General features: G+C 44.1%; 1 protein-coding gene across 1 annotated transcript in view; it reads left to right on the forward strand.

The window, feature by feature from the left end:
- Positions 1–1,547: 1,547 nt before the first annotated feature.
- The window catches only part of LOC127415293 (prickle-like protein 2), a 123,054-nt gene continuing 102,225 nt past the window's right edge, over positions 1,548–22,376 (forward strand). Inside the window, exon 1 of the mRNA XM_051653991.1 lies at positions 1,548–1,693. The gene's annotated coding sequence lies outside the window, so the exon portion shown is untranslated. The remainder of the gene's footprint in view (positions 1,694–22,376) is intronic.

Here is a 22,376-nt window from a genome sequence, read left to right on the forward strand (position 1 = left end):
CTGCTGACACTAAACAACTCTGATAACAGCCAGAACAAACATTTATCATAAATTCAAAATAACACATTCCAGCACCGGATCGGCAATCAAAACATACACAGATTAGATGAAACTGGAGATGTTTAACACATCTGAGAAACACAAATGAGAAATATAATTAACTGAAGAACGTAGTTACACATACTTCATATACATGACGTACGAAAGAGGGATCCCTTCTAGGGACAACACGAAAATCTTCTCAGTGTTATTTTGGGAATCATTCAACAATGGAGCTTGGATGCCCTCCGTTACACATTTCTTGTAATTGCCACTCAGAGTGGCAATTACAACACACTGGGTTAGACATGGGTCTTCTAGTATTTTTACATTTCATTTGATATTTTTATAATATTTTATTTATATAAAAATTAACAAATATATTTATTAACAATAAACTTTAAAATTCAAACATGCAAAATACCTGAAAACATTTGAATATACACAAAAGGAATGATGAGATTGAATGCATTGCCATGGCAACAGTATTTATGATATCAAGAATCCCTTCAGAATTTTACATTAAAAAAAAAAAAAAGAATTTAAGTCTCGACATTATTCTATTTTTTTTAAGCAATTCAGGTTAACATAATAGGGATATTTCAAAGTCTGTTAAAAGTGACACACTTCCTTCCGCCAGCTGGTGGCGCTATGGCCGTGAACCACAATAGCCACATCAATGTGATCAGCCTGCAAGGACAAACATTTGGCTCAATTTTTATGTAAAATCACTCCATGCATGCAGAATATATGAGACATTTCCTTATTCCATTTTTTTGATGTTATTTTATCGCTTCGCCATGGCAATACTGTTCGACAAATCAAAAATCCCTTTGCAATTTAGCATCGTCAATGTCTTGGCATGATGCCGCCCACATTTGGTACCTGTAACATAAAATCCCTCTGAGGAGTATATCAAATTCCAGAGCATGCATTTTTCAAACAATCCAGAATGGCCAACTTCCTTTTGGGCAGAGCTTATGACTGTCAGCGTGAAAGTTGTCCGGCTTCATGAGATCTATATGTGTACAAAGTTTGGTGACTGTAGCTCAAAAGGGATGTGCTACATAGCCCCCCGAACATGCCCATGTTCTAAGTGGTGCCGCAGTTCCTTAGAAGAACTTTCAGTGCTTGGGCCCTAATAATAAAAATAATAATAATCCTTAGAAGAACAATAGGGTCTCCCACTTTCAGTGCTTGGGCCCTAATAATCGGAATTGTTCCCCTCCTTGTAGTCTGTGAGTGCCTACTTCTCTTTTCTTCCTCTCTTATTAGTGCACTATTAGTGTTCATCTTGTTGTTTTTTGAAGCTTGAAAATGTGCCCACCTCTCCTCTCTCAGCAAGCCCCCTCGTGTTTCTAATTAGAATCAGTCATTCAGAATCTGATTGGTCCAAACCTGATGACTCACTCCTACAGGATTTTGTGAGGAAGGGAGGGGAGCGCTCACTCTACAGTAACAGAAGCTGCGCTTCACACTAACATAATAACACACCAGAATACAAGAAGACCAAGATTTCAATCCCACTCTGACACAAAAGAAGATTGCTACCAACTCTAACCACTTAGACAACCACCACACCTGCAACATACAGTCTAGAGACCAACAAGCCAAAAGGGGCAGAAATAGACTGACTAGGAAGACAGAAATCAAGGTAAGTCTATCTAATGGCACAGATTCTGTGAGTATTAGAAAGGTGAATTATCATATCAGTAGTGCATATAAATGTGTGTATGAAAGAAATATTAGTCTATATATAAGAGTATATTAATAGGAAAAAACCAAAGGAAAGTTCATGTTGGTTTAAGTATTTTGTTGTTGTATAAAGTGTATATAATATATTCTACTCTCATATAGATGTTATATATTAGAGTGTATTGTATATTACACTGTTATATATCATATATAAGAGATGTTATACAAGTACATCATTAGAAAACAGGAATCATTATTAATCATGGTACAAGTATTATTGTGCATGCTTGAGTGTAACATGCAACTGGTTGTTATAATGGGAATGCATAGAAATCGGCAGAAAGTTGGTTATTATTTATTTATTTCGAGGGGTGTTGGCAGAGCATATTGCGCAGTTATAGGTGCCTTTAGTGTATAACGTGTGTGTGTGTGTGTGTGTGTGTGTGTGTGTGTGTGTGTGCACGTGCGAGCATGCTTCCCCATGTGATTTGACATGCTCTTTAAATGCTAGTGTCATCCGTTGAGTGTGTGTGTGTGTGTGTGTGTGTGTGTGTGTGTATGTTCCTCTGCATATTTTAGGTGATAACATGAGGGAATGTGACTATAAATAATAACAGTTTTAGACGAGCATGTGTTTAGATGATTTGAGTTTGTTTGCGTTTGTGTTTAGTTGTGATTATTTCAATTGTGGCACACTTCAAATGGCTCTAAATGTATAATGTATATATGCATATGCATATTGATATTGTACATTTTATTTAGTTGCCGTGCATTATGACATTGTGTGTGTACAGTAAATATGGAATATGATGTAGTGAGAAGCGGATATCTTAAACTGCAAACATTCATTTTCTATAAGGGGGCGTGTGCACATTCTAGTCAGGTGTGTTTGTATGTTATGCAATATGTGCAGTTGTTGTGCAGTGTGGACGTCTTTGAGCTCTGAGATATGAGTGTCTGTGTGTTAGAGGTTTGTGTATGTGTATGTTAAAGCCTTCTCTGCTCAGTAATAGCGTGGGTGGCAAGTGAGAGATTGTTCAGCCTGTGCAAGCGCAGAATGTGTGTGTGTGTGTGTGTGTGTGTGTGTGTGTGTGTGTGCGTGTGATGCTGTGAGAGATGAGTGTTAACTGAGCTGATGTGATTTTGGCTCTCTCTCCTCCTCTTCCTTATGCTTTCATATCTCCATCCAGAGGGGCAGATCTTCCTGTCTGCTATTTTCATGGCTTCGATCTGCTGTACGTGTTCACATATGACCGTAGACAGACACACGCACACACAGACATGCACATGCACATGCACGTACACACACACACACACACACACACACACACACACACACACACACACACACACACACACACACACACACAAACTTTTTTTTATATCATTGTGGGGACTCTCCATTGACTTCCATGCATTTTATGGATTTTATAGAGATCTAACGATAATTTCTATCCCCTAAACCTAACCCTCACAGAAACCTTTTTGTATTTTCAAAAAAACATAGTTTAGAATATTTAATAAGCCATTTTCCTCGTGGGGACTGCTGGCTGGGCCCCACAATGTAGGTGTGTGACGAGGAGGAGGGTGGGGCCGGCCCGTGAAAACACATGGCCGGCCCTGAATCTGGCTAATCAGCTGGGAGGGGGATAAAGGCTGTGTCTCGTTTCGAAGGCTGCGTGCTAAGTAGGATGCGTCCTTTGAAGGCTGCAGTATATCGAGCATCCTCCTTTAAAAAAATCTCATTTAAACGAGACATCCTTCGTAGGACAAATGGAAACATAACGTAACATGGTTGCTATGCCAGCATGCCACTCTTTAACAAGCACGAGCGCTTTGAATAAGAAGGGAACAAAGTCCCTTTAGAAGGGCATGTATGAGGTAAATTTTAGGAGAGTTATAAAGATGTAAAGAGAAAAGAAAATAGATTTTACAGGTGTACTTTTATTCTAATACTTTATTTTAATTATATATTTATATAATTATACATATTATATACTCTGCACTCATCTACTGAGGTACTTCAACTTGGGAATTAACATTCCTTGCGTTTGAACATCGTATTTACGGGCAAATTGCTGTAATTTTTTTAGACATTTCCGTTGAAGCAAAGAATTGTGGGTTGTGAGAGCCCACGAAGGATACACCTCAAGCATCCTCCGAATTCCCGTGAAAGAAGGTCGCATTCGAAGGCTGCATTCGAAGTGTCCTGCTCGCTTTTCTGAAATAAGACAGCCTCGATGACGTATGCGGCTGAGAAATGCAACCTCCGGAGGATGCATCTTTCCAAACGAGACACAGCCAAAGACTAGCCGGAGGCGCCAGTTCAAGAGAAAGACGCACGCGGCCGCGTTGCATGTGTGTCTGTGTTTGTTTATGTTGGTTTTATGTTGAATTTTTATCAAACTTTATGTTTACTGTTCAGCTGGTTCCCGCCTCCTCCTTGCCCATCCTTATCTGTTACAAGGTGAGCTCAGGTTTTACTATCCTTGTGGGGACATTTGGTCCCCACAATGTAGTATAAACATGTACACACACACACAATTCATCAAAGTTAGCTGCATGACTTTTAATTTAACACTTTAAAGGCTGAGCCCAAAATTCCAAAAATCCATTATGTGCCAGAATATGATATTTATATCCATATTCATATTACATTCATATTCATATAACATCACACACCTGAACTGTATATACCATATTGAAGAGAAGGACTAGGGCTTTCAAATGATATAAATATATGTATGATTATTTAAGGCTAATCATCCTTTATCAATAAGATTTCACACAGCAATTTTTACAAAACTCTTCTCCAGCTACCATACTTCATTAGACAACTGCATTTTGAACCATTTTAATTACAAGCTAGAGAGAAACTTAGAGTGTATGAAATATACATCATTTTGTGGGCAATGTAGAATAGCAAACAGATTAGAAATACAATCTATTGTTTAAAAGTTATGACCATTCTAGTGATTAGTGGGAAAACGGAATAAAACAAACATTTAGAATGTTAAGATACATTTCACATGACCACTCCTCAAATACTCCTTTTGAGCACCTGTAATAATAAATTGAGATTGCATCTGAAATTGAAGGACACAAACACTGAAATATACATTTTATGTGTTCAATAAAACACACACTTTATTTAATTTGAACATTAGAATTACACACGAATTACACAGCAAAACATACAAAATCAAACTTTCGAACTCTCTACAGTAAATACATTTTTAATTAAAAAAAGAGTGCAGGAACAGAATATATATAAATTCATAAATACTCCACAACTGCAATACCTGTGGAGAGAAGAGAGGGAGAAAAGAGGGGAGGGGAAGGACAACAACACCAGTAAACACAGCCCAACCTTGGCCTCTTCACGAAACTGGTCACACTCAGCTGAGTGCCAAGACTGAAAACAGTTCCTATCGTGAACCAAGCAAAGTCTTTTGCCATTACATTCCGGCACGCAACTAGCTACTTTAGTTGTATTTTCAGTCCTACTTTTCCGATAGCATAGCCAACATCTCTTAGAGGACTCTTCAAATTTAGGGACATGGGCTGTGTGGAGTGATGATGAAGGAGGGACTACAGGCTTTAGTGTATGCAAAGGGAAACTTGCTTGAATATCGATACCTCCCAGCTGAAGAGCCAGGTTTTCTCTGAAATCTATCTGGGTTAAATTCACCGGTCTACGCTCATCCCCTGGTGCCGCATGAATGTGTTGCCATTCCTTAAACAATATGAAACTATTGATGACGGCAATGTCTATGAAGTGGAAAAAAAAGAGTCTTCCACCACTTCTGAGTTTTTTGTAGGACGTCATAAGATTTTATCATTTGGTCTGACCTATCAACACCGCCCATGTTTTTGTTATAATCGCTGATGACAGTGGGCTGGAGGGCTACTTCTTTTGTCCAGTCGACATCATTTTTTACAAACCTAGTAATTTCAGTTGAGCTATTCGCATTGTGGAAATTGGAGAGGCATGTAACTGCATGCGTGTCCTTCCACTGAAATACAAGTATATTCCCCTCAATCCTACACCACCTCATATCCCCACGAGCTGTCTTGCGTCCCCATCTTTTGATGTCTTTAAATTCTGCAGGAAACAGTTTACGATTCACCCTGCATGTCCCACAGGCATTAGTTCCCATTTCCAACAACTTAACCATAAGAGCTGGGGACATGTAAAAGTTGTCAAACCAAACATTGTGGCCCTGGTCTTTGAATGGCTGCAGTAACAATTCAACTACTTTGGTGGCCAAGTCAGTGACACGCCCATCATGACTACATGTGTAAACATTAAAGTCGAGAGTATACCCTGAGTCTGATGTTGCAATTACCCATAATTTAAAACCCCACCGAGTAGGCTTGCCCTTCATGTATTGTTTAAATCCTGACCAAGCTTTAGATTTGACCATACGTTCATCTATTGCGAGATTTTGCTTAGGCTGAAAGAGCTGCTGGCATTTTTGTTTGAGGTGGTCCATAAGATAATGCAACTTCCTAAGGCGATCCTGATTATCTTCTGTTGTAGGATCTATAACATGTAGAGCTGCTAAAAGAGCATTGTAGCGGTCACGCGACATAAATCCCCTCACCCACGAGCCCTGAAGTGACTTGGTTCCCCAATGACGATGGGAATCAGGGAGAATTGAAAACCCCATGTAAATGAGCAACCCAAGAAATGTTTAAAATTTATCGGGGGTCACCTCCATCCAAGCTCCTTGGTAGCTGGAATATGACAGACAGTTTAGGACGAGCTCCCACCCCTGACGGTTTGTAAAGCTGCATATCTCAGCAACTACAGCTTGAGTAAAAAACAGCATGAAAAAGTCAATTTCTCACAACGTCATATTGAAGGTTGACCACACAGCCTGACACATGCTACCTAAGTCAATACCGAATGGATGGCTAGGCTTAAATGGGAAAGGTTTTGGTGCCTGTGAATCGGTTTCAGAGTACGAGGGATAAGAAACAGAGTCAGGGAAGTGTTTACGCATTCTATCTGACTTGGGACCTGTGCGATAATGGCTAGCCATACCCAAAATAATAAGAGTAACAGTGTTAGTGTTACTGTGAGTATCAGTCATATGAGAAATAAAAACAAACAATACATACACATTCATACATATCCAGTTGATGGTCTTGGCTGGGGATCAGGTTCCATCTCATCCTCCATCTCCTCATGGTCCGGGTCCTCCTGCAGTAGTTCCTGGTCCAGCAGATCTTCCTCCTGTGTGCTCATGCCCTCATGAGCCATATCTTCATGCCCTCATGAGCCATGTCCTCCGCTGCTATGAACCTAAGCTCATCAGTAGTCAGCTGCCACCTCCTCTTGAGGGTGCTGAGCAGGGAGCCATAGTCTCTATCCATCTCTACAACAGAAAAAAAGTACAACAATTGGTAGCCAGCAGTGTGTTCTTCACAACTCCATATACTGAATATACCAAAGGCTTGCAGACTAAGCAGAATGTCCAACTGCAGACAGCCCTCTCACACTTTCCTTGTGAACAGGAAGCTACACACAATCTAAAATCATGTCTGTGTGATGGATGGGTAAGTCTGTCTGCTAAATTTAAGAAAGTTATCTACCATTTTTTTTTTTTTTTATTACATGGGAAAATCAACAAGCTAGATAACTTATCTAACTAGCAGACCAGTTTCCAGGCAAGTCTGAACAGCATCTGCTCTCTGCCTCACATTACTTCAGGTGGATTTTTCACAAGCGACAAAATTGGCAAAAAAAGTTATTGATATTTAGTAAAAAATTTACATAGTATAGCTAGCTAATGTTTATTTAGCAAGTTTCACAGAAACTGCCAAAAAAAAGGTTGACATAAAAAGAGGCTCGCCGATGACGGTCACGTACATTTTTCCAGAAAAAAACTAGCTAACCCTACTCCTACAAATAAATGCTTCGTAACTAAAAAAGGTTTGACTATCTTCCACAAGTGACAAAATTGGCCAAAAAAGTTATTGATATTTAGCAGAAAATGTACATAGTATTGCTAGCTAATGTTTATTTAGCAAGTTTCACAGAAATTTGTTTAAAAATAGAGGCTAGCTGCCTGTCCGATGAACGCCGACGGTCAAGTCATTTTTTCCAGAAATAACTAGCGTTACTCCTACAAATAAATGCTTTGTAACTAAAACGTTTTGACTTTCAATAGACAATACTGACAACACATGTTAAATAACTTGTCTTACCTCGAAAGATCACCTCAGTTTTCAATTTGAAACAGTAAGTCCAACACTGGAGATAATCTCCCGGCGTATCCTCTCTGGCTCTGCTCAGGCAAATGGAGGATGACGCTGATGACGATACATATATTATTCACGCCCAGTAACCCCTTAACCAATTACTGTATATGTGCATATGTGTCATGAGTATCTGGCAGTTTTCAGAAATAAAATCGGTGATTGGACGGCGAAGATACTGAGACAGGAACCATGGGAATAATTGTTCCCAAATTTAAACGCTCCGGCTGGTAAGGGTTAAGTGAACTCAAAAGTAAGCACATTATGGCAAGCCATATTGATTTGTAATATTGTGTAGGATATGAATTTTAGGTATTTATAATTCAATTTCCACTAGTTAAAATGCTAATTCTTGATATCAGCAATGAAATTACTACAAGTGAATATTCAAATTGTTGATGCCAGTTACTGTATTAGGTTTGCACTAGTATAAACGTTAATTCTCTTTCAATAAAAAGTCATGTCACAGAAATACACATTCTTGATAATAAAAAACAGATTTCAACTAGTAAAAGCTGTCATTTTTTATATTTAACTGTATTAGAAGTTTCACAATGATCTGTCATTCATTTCTGTTTAAAACGTACTTACAGATATCACTAATGTCTTTCTAGTTGACATTACAATCTCACATATTAGCAATAGTTCTTCTTACTAGAAAAAATTATAATTTTTGATATCTGTAATAAGTTTTTCACAAGTGGGAATGTTTGTTTTTTGTTTTTTCAGGTAACAATAATGTGACTGTAACTATTAAGAAAGCCTTTTAAGATATCTTATTAAATTGGAGAGTATGATATCTCAAACCCGTTCCCTGATATCTGCAATTAAAGGTGCACTCATAATTTTTTTAATATGTGTCGTCATTCAAACACAATAATTATCAGTTATCGATGTCATTGTGGAAATTCGCAGTTCACAGTCAGCCATGATTACTTTAATCAATGAGTGAAAGTGTCCAATAACAGGACAGTTACTGAGATTAAGTGCGTAGTATTCAACTGGTCATGTGATTCTAACATGTGCGGACCCTCTCCATGTATGAATAAAACAGATTTTATAAGGTTACTGATATGACTGCAGTCTTCATCTCATACGAGTGCTCATGATTTTATACATGTATTTTAAAATTACAATTGATTTATTTTGAAGTAAAACTTCTTAAATGAGGAAAAAATTACTGAGTGCACCTTTAACATTGCCACTAGAAAAACCAAATTACAGATCAAAAATGAGCATTTTCACTAGTAGTAATTCCATTTCTGGTATCAAGAATTAACATTTTAACTTGTGAAAATTTAATTATAGATATCTATTATTCATATCCTGCATTATATGTTGAAATGCCTTGCAAAAAGCTATTGTACATGTTTCATAGCAAAATAGATAAATATGAAGAGTGTAATTTTTGCGGCATTAGCAGCACCAAACGGATCTGTAAAAATGATTGTTTTCAATAGGGATGCACCGATCGCGATTGGCCGAACTTCGTCTTAAATCGGTGATCAGCCGATCATGCCTAGATTCAGGTCAGATAATTTTTTTATTGCAGCATGCACAAAATCACACATACATTAAAGACAGTTTGAGTGATTAAGCTCTGTTTCACTCACTCCCAACATGCATGCTGTCTAACTGATCTCAATCTCTCATCAGTCATTTATCCCAGTGCTATTTTGTGAGAACCCCGATTGGAATCAGAGATATATGTGTGACATATAAACTGCACCGCGTCTTCATGCAGTTGCTTGATAATTATTAAGTGATTTGTGTTACATCAAAGCACCAAAGACGGTAAACAAATCATAGATATTAATGATTTCTCACTGGAGCTGTTTTGAAACTTGGAGTAGATAAACAGTATATCTGTTATTGTTGAATATATCTCTGCTGTGTGTAATGCTTTCATGGTGTTTACTGGTTGCCAGTATGTCACAGTTACCTTTGATAGTGACAACAGAACTATTCTTAACAGTTTTTAATTCAATTAAATGTTAGCATTTTACAATGAATGTAAATTGAAAGTAATTTTACAGTGTGGGGCATTAACATATAATTGCAGCTTTTAACTTCTATCACAGCAAGATCCTCCTAATAATCTAAGATCCTCCTATCTAATCTAAATAACTAAATATCAGTGACGGATTGTATCGACAATCACAGTGGTAAAATATCAGTATCAGCCTTAAATGTCCTGATCGGTGCACCTCTAGTTTTCTAACAGATTTCCCCAAAACTCCCTCCATCTGCCATTGATGGAAAAACAGATAGCATCGCCACAAACTCACACTAGACAGGTCGATCAAAAATAAAACAAAACAGAGCAATGTTTTCATAGATGTGCAGAGCCACAGAGTTTGTGATGACTTACTTATAGTTGACCCTACATATTCAGCTTGGATACGAGACAAGTACTTTATCACTGAAAAAATTGCACAATTCACATTTAAGTGCTAATTTTAGATGTCAGACGCAGGCGGTCCCAACTCTAAAGATCTGATTGATTGAGCACATTAAAAATGAACCAGGAGATGAATTATAGATACTTATTGACCTTATTTGTGCACTTCACACACACACACACACTGCAAAATAAACGCAGTTGAATGAATGGGTTGAATACTTATTGAATAAGCAGCATGATGCATTTTACAATCAGTTTACTTCTAGACTAAACGTCATTTAGAGTGTAGATGAATCTTCCAATGGAAATGACAGAAATGCATAATAATAAATGCATTATGTAAATGCTTAATTTTGTGTGCTCAGATGTGTGTGTATGTGTGTGTGTGTGTGCGTAATAAAGATTCCATTTATGTTTATTAGGGGCATGAAGGGCCTTACTAAAGGGTTCTTGTGCCCATTGCTCCTGGATGTTATATTAGTTTACACAATCATTGAAACATGGTGCTATTTAGAGCTTTTATGAAGCATTTTCATCTTATTTATTTATTTATTTTACTTTTATGAGGGTATTTTTCTTTCAACGATATTCAATTAAATCAATTCATTGAAAAACATTCTCAATTTGAATAATTATGGCTGTAAAAGTAGCTGTAAATAATGCTGATATAATAACACAAACACACTCCTAGAATACATTTAAATAATTATCTAAATAGAGACATAATGATAGTTATGTTATGTTATGTGCCCTTGAAGAAACAGATTCTTACACTGAAACACTCTTTACACTCTTTTTTTACAGCTTCTAACATTACTTGATATTATTGTTGGTTAGAAATAAGAGACAATGACACAAACCTTAAATCACTGTGACATTGTTTCTGCTGATCGCATCCGCTTTGTTTTGAAGTTAGCGGGCTCATAGTACATGTAAACTGCATATGCTCCTCAACCTCGTAAATAAGCAACACCTCACATAATGGTCTTATACTCAAAACTCCACCCCATGTCACACAGCGCCACACAGTGAAAAGCAAAGGCAAATGAAGCATAAAGGGAAATATTTACTGCCAACATTAGAAAAGGGTTGAAAAAGAATTAATGCCATAAGTCTGTTGCAGATAAAAAATAAATAAAAAAAAGGTTCTCAATTCTTGGGTTTTGTTTACAACATACATTGGGCCTCATTCATGAAACTTTTGGAAATATGTGAGTAAATTCAGAGTAATCTGTGTGTAAAATGGGCCGTCACAAAAACTTTTCACCAGATTCACAAACGTTTCCTACTGCCCAGATTTGTTAGTAAAATGTGTGTATGTTAGTGAATTCCAAACATTCGTAAATAGGGGTCGCTTGGACATTCATTCACAATTATCATAATCCACTCCCATGAAAACACCATATAAGGAAGGCATCAGACTAGCTAGTAAATGCTGTTAACACCTATGTGGAACAGTTTTTATGAATGAAGGGCATTCACATCATAAAAATTTGATTTATCAAGCACAATAGCATCTCAAAGAAGGTGAGGACTTACTGTCATCTCATATTTTTGCTGTCATATGACGCTCTTTTGAGAATCATAGAAGTCAAGAAGTCAATAAAAATGGTTTGACATGAGTATAAAACATGTTCAGTTCATGAAAGGAGGAAGATGTCCACCACCAACTTCGCTGGTTCAGTTCGCAGTGCATCTCAAGCATCATCTGTGAAACTTCTTGGGTAAATCATGATTGGAACAGTGATATACTTGCAACTGGAAGAATCTTCAGAGAAATAAATAAAATGAAGATCTTTGATCAAACACTGTAAAATATTACAGATTTGCAAGATATACAACAGTGTGCTTTTTAATATTTTTTCCCGGTTGTATTGTGTACACACCTGTCTGCGATGTTTATTTATGGGTTTAACATCATTAGCATTGACCATACGTTATCAACTGAACACTAATTACAGATACCTATATTAAATTAGAGGACACAAACACAAATTGCATCTTTCCATGAACCCATGTCAAGCTCTTCTGCTGGAAAAATGATAAGCAGAGTTGGGGAAAAAATTATACTTTGAAAAAATTAATTCAAGCAGCAAAGAATCGTTTCTAAATAAGTATAAGATATGATTTAAAAGGAAAACAAAGCTTCTTTTTTACTATTATAAGTTACTTTTTAAGGTTAATTTCACTAATTTAATTATTAGTTCATTTTTTCATTACTCATTTACTTCCACTTCTATAAAACATAGTCATCTTGGGGAGTCACGTGACGCCATGCGAGGATCGGACGTGTGCACTTTGCTAGTTTTAACACTTTTAATGACATAAACCAGTGAGATTCGATACATTCTGTTCCATCTGTTCCATAACTGTTCTAGGAGGACAGTATGTCAAAGAATTCAAAATCTTTGGGCTCTGGAGACATTAAAAGACACTTACTCAAATTGATGCCCCCAAGCAGGCCGCGAGCCTGGGAGTCGATTTACACTCTTACCTTTGAACATGTCTGCAATGCTGACGAAGTTTGTTGCTGACTTGGAGGATCTTGCAGTGATACGTCGATCGATCAATGCCATGGAAGCAAAGTTCACTGAGGTGGTTACAAGAGTGGGGGATGTCGAGAAACAGATCGATTATCTGGAGTCATCGGAGAGGGAAATATCTGCTAATCTGCTAGCGACCAAGGTGGATTTGGAGCGTGTCTGGGAGAAGTTGGAGGAGTTTGTTTTATAGATTATCTTTTGTTGTGTAATTCTGTCTCACAAACTTTTTATAGAAACACCGGACTTGAGTAATCTGACAGCAAAGTTGTCACTCTGTTGTCACGAGGGGCTCTCGTAGGCGTGCATGGACTGTTTGGGTTTGGAGGGATGGATGCCAGTTGGCGCTGTTATGCGCGGGGTTAATGTGCACGTTTTTCTTTTTTCTGTTTGTTTTGTTCTGGGGGAAATTTGGGTTTTGATGGTCGCACCAAATGTTGGAAAGAGGTCTTTATAATCTTGTTTTTGATACACATCTCTTTTTTCTTATATGTCAAAATGTCAAATGTTAATATTAGTGTCTCTTTCCACATGGAATGTGAATGAGTTGGGGCACCCCATAAAAAGAAGGAAGGTTATTTCTCTTCTTAAGCATAAGATAAATGATATATTGTTTCTTCAAGAAAAATTCTTCAAGCTGAAAAATTTGGGAAGATATGGTGTGGGCATTTTTTTATAGTGCTGGCTCGAGTAAGAGCAGGGGAGTCATTACGCTGATAAGTAAACATCTACAATTCAAATGTCTCAAACAGAGTAAAGATAAATTAGGAAGAGTCATAGTTTTAGCTGAAATTCAGGGACAAAGTCTTATTCTGGCTAACATTTACGCACCTTACGCTGATGATCAGGGCTTTTTTATAGATCTTGAAGGAATGTTGCAAGCTGCTGGCACCCCTCATGATATAATATTGGGAGGAGACTTTAATCTTTTGATGGACTTAGTCATTGATCATAGTGAAACAAAAGTGTGCAAGCCCCCTAGTGCAACACTGACGCTTCACAGGATGTGTAAAAATCTTGGTTTTACAGATATTTGGAGACTTTTGAACCCATCTGGTAGGGACTATATATTTTTTTCATCAGTCCTTAAGATTTACTTTAGAATAGATTTGTTTTGGTATCTAAGTCCCACATTACATCTGTTGTTGATTGCTCAATTGGAAAAAAAATTGTCTCAGATCACGCCCTGGTGTGTTTAGAGGTGTTGCTACATATGGTGAAAAAGAAATCATATAGTTGGCACTTGTATCCCTGGCACTTGTATCCCTTTTGCAAATTCCTGAATTCCAACAAATGCTAAAGACTGAAATCAATGTCTATATTGTCCACTTTTGCTAGAAGTTTATACGGAATCTTTAAAGAATGGAAATTTTCCGCCAACCATGACGCAAGCCCAGATCAGTCTGATTCTTAAAAAGGACAAAGATCCAAGTGAGTGTAAGAGTTACCATCCAAGTTCCTTGATCCAGCCAGATGTTAAAATATTGTCAAAAATTTTGGCTAACTGATTAAGCAAAGTTCCCTATCTGTCACTCACTCGACATTGTGTCGATGTAGTGACACTAGGGGTCACTCTTGGGAGCCCGAGACACCTCTGGTCTTTAATAAAAGGCCAATGAAAATTGGCGAGAGGTATTTGCATACTACTCCCCCTGACATACGGGTATAAAAGGAGCTGGTATGCAACCACTCTCCGATTTTCTCTTCGGAGGCGAACGGTCATGCTCACTGAGCTGAATTCCCACGACTGTTCATTCACCTCTGCTGGATCTGACGGCGCATTTCAGCGGCTTCTCCCCCCTCTGCACTGGTGCACTGCAGAGAATGCCCCTGGGCTCTTCGGCAGAAATAAAAGAGTATATATCTCTAAAAGAGCAGCACACATGGAACGTCTTTTTAAAGACGCGTCTTTTTAAAGATGCCTTTCCATTTGTGTGTTATTCCTGGTTGCACTCGTTATCTCTCACCTTCTGACGGTCACGATCACTGTCTTTCATGTCTGGGCACTGCTCACACAGAGACAGCGTTCGTGGATGGGTCATGTACTCATTGGGAGAACATGTCCCTGGCAACGATGCGGTCGCGGCTTACCTTCGTAAGAAAGCAAGCCACCCCAGAGGCTCCCCGCCTCAGTCCTTCTACCCATGGGTATGAGGCCAGCGCGGCTAGCACTGGGGGCGATTTGGGGACCCAAGTGGGACCACCTGCACCAGGTATTCCCCCACGGACCTCCCATTCCCCAGCACACTCGTCTGCCCCGATCGAGCTTCCGGATGAGTCCGCCGGCTCATCTCACAGCGAGTTCAACCTCTTATTCGGAGCCCGTGAAGGTGATGAGCTCTTGAGCGCAGCATCGGAGAGCGGGCTCGTCCAGTCGGACGCGGAAGCCTCAGCTGGGCTCCTCTCTTCGGGTGCGGTCGCCCAGTCACAGGCTGATGTTGAGATGACAACATGCTTTCCCGGGCAGCCACGATCGTCGGGCTAGAGTGGAACCCTCCGCTCTCCCCTGAACCCTTGCAGCTCGATGATTGGTTCCTGGGCTCGCGGCACCGCTCACAGCCACGCCTCGCCCATGTTCCTTTCTTCCTCGAAGTGCATGAAGAGCTGACAAGGTCGTGGGAGGCACTTTTACTGCCCGGTCCCGATCTTTCAGCTTACCCGCCCTCACTACCCTCAATGGTGGGGCGGCCAAGGGCTATTCAGCAATGCTCCCGGTGGATAAGGCGCTCGAGGTGCACCTATGCCCGCAGAGCGCCGCCACCTGGCACGGGTGCCCAAAGCTCCCGTCCAAGGTCTGTAGGTTTACGTTGTCTCTGACGGTCAAGGCCTTTGGTGCCGCTGGACAAGCCACCTCCACCCTGCACACCATGGCTCTCCTGCAAGTCCACCAAGCCAAGGCGCTAAAGGAACTGTACGAGGGTAGTTCCACCCCGGGATTGATGCAGGAGCTGCGTTTGGTGACCGACCTCGCTCTCCGGGTGACGAAGGTCACAGTGCAGTCTCTCGGGCGGGCGATGCCCAGCACGGTTCCTTTCTGCCCCATTTCCCAAGTTGGCCAGTCCGGCGACACCGAGGACTTTGCCCAGCAGTTCTCAGCAGTGAAGCAGCAGAAGGAGGTTATCTGGCACATCCTGTCCCGGCACGGCTCAAGATCCCGCACCCCTGCGGTGTCTGCACTGGCTCCGCTGCAGCCCGCCCCTGCGGCCCGGCCCTGGCGGAAGCAGATGCCACCCGTCTCGCGGCTGCCAAGAACCCGCGAAAGGCTTCGAAAAGCCCCTGAGACGGGCGACCCAGGGACGACGAAACCCACTGCTCTGGAGCTGGTAAGCAGACCATTCCATCCCCCAGTGGAGGGCCGGGAGGAAAATCTTTTGTTACCTTTGCATTTAATTGCACTGCATGCCCAAGTGGTTGCAGTACCCAAGAGTTCAGCAAGAGCGGTTTCCTTGTTCCATACCCGGTGTGCAAGGCCTTCATCACGACCACCGTCCACCACTCCATTTTGGCAGGTTTGGCACTCAGCAGTGGTCTCCCCGCCCTGAACGCCCAGCTGTGGCACAAATCCACCCCCCGATGTGACAGTCTCCATGGGTCACGAGGACACGCCTCTTCCTCCCCCATCCCAGGCTGTTCCGGGGGTGGTCACAAGGAGCCAGGTAAGTACTTCGATGTCCCTGAACTCAGCACAGCCACGACGTGGTGTGGGACCTCAGGCTCCGCCCCACCACAAGACCCCACCCGCCGATATGTCTGACGAGATTGTCCCTCCGGCCGAGATGAAGAAGGGGTTTTACAGCTCCTACTTCATGTACCGAAAAATGATGGTGGGTTGCAGCCAATCTTGGACCTGTGAGTACTGAACCGGGCTTTACACAGACTCCCATCCTAGATGCCGATGCTAAGACGCACTCTAGCAAGCGTCCGGCATCAATATTGGTTCGCGGTGGTAGACCTGAAGGACATGTACTACCACATCTCGATTCTACCTCGACACAGACCCTTCCTGTGGTTTGCATTTGAGGGTCGGGCGTATCAGAACAAGGTCCTCCCTTTCGATCTGTTCTTGTTCCCTTGCGTCTTAGCGAAGGTCGCAGAGGCAGCCCTTGCCCCGCTAAGGGAAGTAGGCATTCGCATCCTCAACTATCTCGACGATTGGCTAATCCTAGCTCACTCTCGGGATGTGTTGTGTGCACACAGGGACCTGGTGCTCTCGCACCTCAGCCGACTAGGGCTTCGGATCAACTGGGAAAAGAGCAAGCTTCTCCCGGTTCAGAGCATCTCTTTTCTCGGTTTGGAGTTGGACTCAGTCTCGTTGGCGGCGCGCCTCACGAATGAGCGCGCACAGTCGGTGCTGAACTGTTTGAAGGTGTTCAAACAGAAAACAGCGGTTCCACTGAAACTCTTTCAGAGGCTCCTGGGGCATATGGCATCCTCAGCGGTGGCCACTCCGCTCGGGTTGATGCATATGAGACCGCTTCAGCACTGGCTTCAGACTCGAGTTCCGAGATGGGCATGGCGCCACGGGACATATCGCATGGCCATCACGCCGATCTGTCACTGCCTCTTCAGACCTCGGACTAACATCACGTTTCTACGGGCAGGCATACCCCTAGAGCAGGTCTCCAGGCACGTCGTGGTTACGACAGACACCTCCAAAACAGGCTGGGGCGCTGTTTGCAACGGGCACGCCGCTGCCGGCTTATGGACGTGCCTGCGGCTGAGACACGATGAGACACAATCACTCAGGCTAGGGCCCCCTCTACGAGGCGCCTGTATGCCTTTAAGTGGCATCTGTTTGCTAAGTGGTGTTCTTCCCGACACGAAGACCCCCAGAGATGCGCAGTCAGATCAGTGCTTTCCTTCCTGCAGGAGAGGTTGGAAGGTCGGCTGTCCCCTTCCCCCTTGAAGGTGTATGTAGCCACTATAGCGGCACACCACGACACAGTGGACGGTAAGTCCTTAGGGAAGCACAACATGATCATCAGGTTCCTGAGAGGCACAAGGAGGCTGAATCCCTTCAGACCGCGCCTCGTTCCGTCATGGGACCTCTCTGTAGTTCTTCAGGGTCTTCAGAGAGCCCCCTTTGAGCCATTGCAGTCAGCTGAGCTTAAGGCACTCTCTTTGAAGACTGCCCTCCTGACTGTGCTCACTTCCATCAAGAGAGTAGGAGACCTGCAAGCGTTCTCTGTCAGCGAAACATGCCTGGAGTTCGGTCTACTCTCACGTGATCCTGAGACCCTGACCGGACTATGTGCCCAAGGTTCCCACAACCCCTTTTAGGGACCAGGTGGTGAACCTTCAAGTGCTGCGCCAGGAGGAGGCAGACCCAGCCCTGATGTTGCTGTGTCCGGTGCACGCTTTACGCATCTATTTTGATCGCACGCAGAGCTTTAGAGTCTCTGAGCAGCTCTTTGTCTGCTTTGGTGGACAGCGGAAAGGAAGTGCTGTCTCCAAGCAGAGGATCGCCCACTGGCTAATTGACACAATAACTATGGCATATCATGCCCAGGATGTGCTGCCCCCAGTAGGGCTTCGGGTCCATTCTACCAGGGGTGTAGCGGCCTCCTGGGCCTTGACCATGGGCACCTCTCTAACAGACATTTGCAGAGCAGCGGGCTGGGCAACACCCAACACCTTTGCAAGGTTCTACAACCTCTGGGTGGAACTGGTTTCGTCCCGTGTAGTGGCACGCACAAGCAGGTAAGTCCGGGACAGCCGGCCAAGTGTATCGCTTGCACACAGCGCTTTTCACCTCCCCTAAGCTGAAGACGTGCGCCGTTAACTCCCAGTAGCGTTCACAAACTGTTTTCCCTGGTTGATTTCCTCCGAGTCCCGTGGCAGACAAGTTTGCGGAGAGACTCACTGCCGGACCAGTACATGTGCTAACTAAAGCCCTGTACTGGGGTAGGTGCTCTGTATGTGGCGGTTCCCCGTTGGTAACCCCATGTGACATATATCTTCCGCTAATTCGTTTCCCTGTTGGCAAACTGCATCTTCCTTGGGCAGAGGCCCCTCTCATTTGAAAATGTACGGGTTCGGGAATACTTTTATTGGGTGGATTCAGTTACTTTATAGACACCCGGTAGCGGCGGTTCAAACGAATGGATTCATTTCAGATTATTTTACTCTGGACTGGGGCACCCGGCAGGGTTGCCCTCTTTCCTCCTTATTGTTCTGTCTTGCCCTGGAACCATTAGCAGCCGCGATATGAAAGGAGGATGATTTTCCAGGGGTGATGTGGGAGGCGTGGCACATAAGCTTTTGCTTTCCGCAGATGATATTTTATTATTTGTCTCTGACCCTACTAGATCTATGCCTTGCCTCCACAGAATTATTAATTCCTTTTCTAAGTTCTCAGGATAGCCTGGGATTTGAGTGGCCCTCAACAACTTCAGTCACTGCTGACTCCAAAGGAGGAGATGGCGGGTGATTTGTGACATGCGACGTGAGCGTAAACTACCTTGGCCTTCCAGACCAACACATGCTTGCCCTGGATCAACGGCCGAAGCCTCCACAGGGCCAGCAATACTGCCAGCAACTCGAGGCAGTTGATATGTCAGTGCAGTCGAGGTCCTGTCCAGGAACCTGATGCTGCATGCCCATTGCAAATGGTGCCCCAGCCTAACTTGGAGGCGTCTGTTGTGACGACGACACGCTTGGACACTTACTCAAAGAGGACCCCTGCCCGCAGAAATGCAAGGTCCATCCAAGGGCTGAACACGTGGCGACAGATCGGCGTGATAGCCACGCGATGCATGCCGTGGCACCATGGCCATCTCGGGACCCCAGTCTGAAGCCAGTGCTGAAGCGGTCTCATATGCATCAATCCGAGTGGTGTAACCGCCGTGGAGGATGCCATATGCCCCAGGAACTTCTGAAATTGCTTCAGTGGGACCGCTGTTCTTCCCTTGAATGACTTCAGGCAGTTCAGCACCGACTGGGTGCACTCGTTTGTTAGGCGCACTATCATAGCGACCGAGTCCAATTCCATCCCGAGAAAAGAGATGCTCTGCACTGGAGAGAGCTTGCTCTTTTCCCCGTTGACCTGAAGCCCTAGTCGGTTGAGGTGTCTGCACACCAGGTCCCTCTGCGCACACAATAGATCTCGAGAGTGAGCTAAAATCAGCCAGTCGTCGAGATAATTGATGATACAGACACCCACTTCCCTTAGGGCAAGGGCTGCCTCTGCGACTTTCGTAAAGACGCGAGGCAACAGGGGCAGACTGAAGGGGAGAACCTTGTACTGATGTGCCCGGCTCTCGAAAACAAACCGGAGTCTGTGTCGAGGCAGAATAGAGACATGGAAGTACACGTCCGTCAGGTCTACCGCTGCGAACCAGACTTGATGTCAGATGTACAAGAGAATGCGTTTCTGCATCAGAATCCTGAACAGGAGTTTGTGCAGGGCCCGATTCAACACTCGCAGGTCCAAGATTGGCCACAACCCACCGCCTTTCTTTGGTATGATGAAGTAGGGGTTGTAGAACCCCTTCTTCATCTCAGCTATAGAGACAGGCTCTATCTATTTCCACACGCAGGACATCGGCGTCCTCGCCTCCTACCGAGGTGAAACGGATGCCATTGAACCTGGGCGGGCGCCTGGCGAACTGAATCGCGTAGCCTAGTCGGATCGTCCTGGCCAGCCAAAGCAACGGGTTGGAGAGCACTAGCCACGCCTCCAACCTCCAAACAAGGGGCACCAATGGGACAATCGCGTTTGACGTACCTACGGATGAGGCCTCGCGGCGGGGCAGAGCAGGAACTGCCATGTTGAGGAGCCGGGCGTCCCGAGCCCATGGTTGTGCTGAAAGAACCGCTAAAGCACTTACCTCGCTCCGCATGCCCATCATAGGACCGGTCAGCGACAGGGGAGGAGGCTGAGCGTCCTCGTGGCTCGTCACAACCACCTGAGCATGGGTGTGTATGTGCCGCAGCTGGGTGTGCGAAGGCAGGGAAACTGCATTCATAGCGCCCTGGCCGCGAATGTTTGATGTATGGTGGTCGTGACAACGACGGCCATAAACAATGAGTGTGTGACCCAGGGAGTGAGGAAACTGCTCTTTTTTTGAAAGTGTGGGTGCCGCAGCCCCTCGGGCATGCAGCAAAATGAACACAAAAGGGAACAAAGGATTCTCCTCCCAGCTCTCCACCGGGGGATGGAGTGGTCTGTGCACCACCTGTGGAGGAACCGGTGTTGCTGCCGCAGGAGGATGCCCTCAATGACGAGAAGATGGGGCACGGGACCTTGAACCACGGCGGGGCAGAATATGCTGGATAGCCTCCGTCTGCTTCTTGACCATCGAGAAATGCAGAGCAAAGTCCTCGATGGTGTCACCGAACAGGCCAGCCTGAGAGATGGGGCCGTCAAGGAAGCGAACCTTGTCGCCGTCCTTCATCTCATCCAGGTTAAGCCACAGGTGGTGCTCCTGGACCACCATGGTGTACATCGCCTTGCCTGAAAGCCTGCACTGTGACCTTCGTCACCCGCAGGGTGAGGTCGGTCACCGAGCACAGCTCCTGCATCACTCTCAGGTCAGGAATACCCTTGTGTAGCCCTCTCAGCGCCTTGGCCTGGTGGACTTGCAGGAGGGCCATGGCATGCAGGATGGAGGCGGCCTGTCCAGCAGCACTGTAAGCCTTGGCCGTCAGGGATGACGTAGTCTTACAGGCCTTGGATGGGAGTCTCGGGCGATTCCGCCAAGTTGCAGCGTTTTGCGTGCACAAATGCACCGCAACTGCCTTATCCACCTGAGGAATCTCTGTGTACCCCCTGGCTGCCCCACTGTCAAGGGTATTCAGAGCAGGGGAACTCTGAATCCGGGTCCGGGCAGTGAAAGGTGCCTGCCACGACTTTGTGAGTTCCTCATGCACTTCTGAGAAGAATGGAACCGGGGTGGGTGTGGCTGTGAGCGTCGCTTTGAGCCCAGGATTCAGTCATTAAGACGCGAGGGCTCAGGGCAAGGCAGAGGGTTCCACTCGAGCCCGACACTCATGGCGGCCCGGGCAAGCATGGCAGTCAGCTCCGCATCAGCCTCAGACTGGACGACCACACCCGAAGGTGGGAACTCAGCTGAGTCCGCTGCGATCGAGAGCTCATTCTGATCTCGAACCCTGAAAGAGACATTAAACTCGCCGTGGGGCGAGCTGCCTGTCTCATCCCAGAACTCGATCGGGGCAAACAAGCGTACTGGGGAATGGGAGGTCTGTGGGGGTTCACCCGGCAGAACCGCTCACATTGGGGTCCCCAAATCGCCCGCAGTGCTAACCGTCATTACCTGATACCCGTAGGTAGAAGGACCAGGGCGGGAGCAGCTGGGGTGGCTTTTCCTCTAAAGAAGGAAAGCCGCGACCGCAACGTTGCCATGAACGCTGTCTCCACGTGGCTACGGCCCATACACGTGAGGCAGCGATCGTGGCCGTCAGAGGCAGAG

This window comes from Myxocyprinus asiaticus, chromosome 24, assembly GCF_019703515.2.
Source record: "Myxocyprinus asiaticus isolate MX2 ecotype Aquarium Trade chromosome 24, UBuf_Myxa_2, whole genome shotgun sequence".
Classification (NCBI taxonomy): domain Eukaryota; kingdom Metazoa; phylum Chordata; class Actinopteri; order Cypriniformes; family Catostomidae; genus Myxocyprinus; species Myxocyprinus asiaticus.